Source organism: Acinonyx jubatus, chromosome D1 (assembly GCF_027475565.1).
Source record: "Acinonyx jubatus isolate Ajub_Pintada_27869175 chromosome D1, VMU_Ajub_asm_v1.0, whole genome shotgun sequence".
NCBI classification, from domain to species: domain Eukaryota; kingdom Metazoa; phylum Chordata; class Mammalia; order Carnivora; family Felidae; genus Acinonyx; species Acinonyx jubatus.
In genome coordinates, this window is record NC_069390.1 from 2,581,918 (window position 1) to 2,584,350 (window position 2,433).

Genomic DNA, 2,433 nt, shown 5'->3' on the forward strand with positions numbered 1-2,433 from the left:
ACTAGCTGGTGCGTCCATACTGAAGCGCTGTGGTCTGAGTGTCTGTGTCCCTCCCTACCCCCCCCCCCCCATCCATATGTTGAAACCCTAGCCCATCATCAATGGGATGGTATTTGGAGATGGGGCCTTTGGGAGGTAATTCGGGTCAGATGAGGTCGTGGGGATAGGGCCCCGTGACGGAATTAGTGTCCTCATAGGAAGAGGAAGAGACACGAGGTCTGTCTTTGCTTTGTGAGGACACAGAGAGCAGGCACCCTTCTGCACACCGGGGAACAGGCCCCGAGCCAGCCAGTGCCTTCACCTTGGACTTCAGCCTTCAGGGGGTGAGGATAAGTCGTGTTGCTCAAGCCCTCAGCCCGTGGTATCTTGTCGTGGAGGCCGAACCGACTTGGCCGTGCGGAATACAGCTCAGCGATAAAAAGGAGTGACTGTCGATACACACAACCTGGAGGGATCTCTAGAGAATTCCACAGAGGGAGGAAACAGATCCCAGAGTTATGTGCTATGTGGTTCTTGTCATAAAATGATGGAACCGTAGCCCCAGGTCGTGGTGACCAGGAGTCAGGGGTGGGGTGGGGTGTTCTGAAGGGCAGCACGCTTGTGATGGAATGTTCTGGAACTGCACCGCGGGGGTGGACACATGAGGTCTTGCTACAACACAGTCATGTGGAATCACACACACACACACACACACGAGGAATCTGGGTGAGACGTGTGGGCTGTGTTAATGTCACCATCCTGGCACCATTGCGGGAAGAGCCCCTGGAGAAAAGCCGGGCAGGGGGCTGGCAGCTGCTGCGGGTGCTTTCTGTGGAGACCCCCTGGGGGCACAGGGAGCTGGCAGCAGGGACAGAGTGCCCCTGTGCAGACGCACAGAAGGGTGGCCCAGAGCCCGCGCACCCTTCCCGCCCCTAGCCACGGGGCAAACGCCCTCCAAGTCCTTTCCACGCGGTGACCCACGCAGTCCTCACCCGGACCCCAGGGGTTCGCCGTTCCTGCCTCTCCTGTGGGGGGAAACCCAGCTCCGAAGTCTGCGTCGTTTTCTGCAGGCCCCTCGAGAGCTGAGAGCGTGCCTCCCGCGTCAGGACCCTTGAGCTTAACCGCCGAGCTGTGAGTCCTCTCTGCTCTCAGGAGCTTGTTCGTAACCTTTTTATCTCTTTCTGTACGTGGAATTCTGTTTCCAAGCCCGCAGCGCTCAGAGCGGCGACCTGGAGGGAAAGGGGGCTCCTCCAGTCGGGTTCTGGGCGCCGGTGATGGGGGCTGGCATCCGGGTGGCCGATCCGGGGTGTTTGCAGACATGCGGCGGGACCCTCGGCACACAGAAGCAAGGCTGTTAAGCTGACCGCCCCCCGTGGCGCCTGCGGCCGCCTGCCGACCGGCAGAAGCAGCGTCACCGTGCCCCTGAGTCAGCACGGGTTCCAGGAAGCCAACCGCCTGTTGGTTCAGCCCTACCCGCCACGACGGGGTGTGTGTGCCAGCCCCACGCTGGGCCACGCCCGCTCCCCTCCGCTCCGGGCGCGCGCCGTCCTTTCCAGCAAGGTGCCCACAGAGGGGGCCCGCGGCCTCTTCCCGCCTGGCCTCGTCCGGGCCAGGACGCCGGGCCCTCCTCCAGAGCGACACCTTTCCCTGCGGGGGGCCGAGCGCAGCTCTGTCCGGCAGTCATGCCCTCCGACCAGCTCCCACCGTTCTCCATCCTAGACGGCGGCCTCCGCAGGTCAGGCTGGACGGCTCCGCGGAGGCCCCAGGCTCCAGAGCGACCGAACCAGGACAGGGCCCACGAAAAGCATGACGGCGAGCGTAACGGCTGAAGGCAGCATGCGGGGCCATCTCTGGCCGGGGCTGCTGTCCGGGTCGGTGCAGGGCCCCAAGGCCACCCCTGCATCACAGCACAGTGCCATTGTGCTGCGTCGTGATGGCCCAGGCTGCCAGAAGAACACCCCTCACACCGGCGTCCCTGAGGCAGGTGGGTAGCTCCCCCGAGGGCTGCTTTTGTGTCTGCAAAACGGGCGTGTTGTAGGAGGGTTGCCATCGACGGAACGCCCCTTCCCGGGTGAACGGGGCCAGGGAGGCTGGTGGGTGCCGGCGTGGCAGGTGGCTTCTCACCGCGTTTCGTTCCAGCAGCTCTGCGTTCACTGAGATGCTTTCACGGCTCAGTTAAGGTCTGCGGGACTCTTCTTTAAAAAAAAATTATTTTTTTAATGTTTATTTTTAAGAGAGAGAGAGAAACAGAGAATGAATAGGGGAGGGGCAGAGAGAGAGGGAGACACAGAATCCGAAGCAGGCTCCAGGCTCCAAGCCGTCAGCACAGAGCCTGATGGGGGGCTCGAACTCCGGAATGGAGAGATCATGACCTGAGCCGAAGTCGGACGCTCAACCGACTGATGCGCCGAGCCACCCAGGCTCCCCAGGCTCTTCCTCGTTTTTGAACAGAGA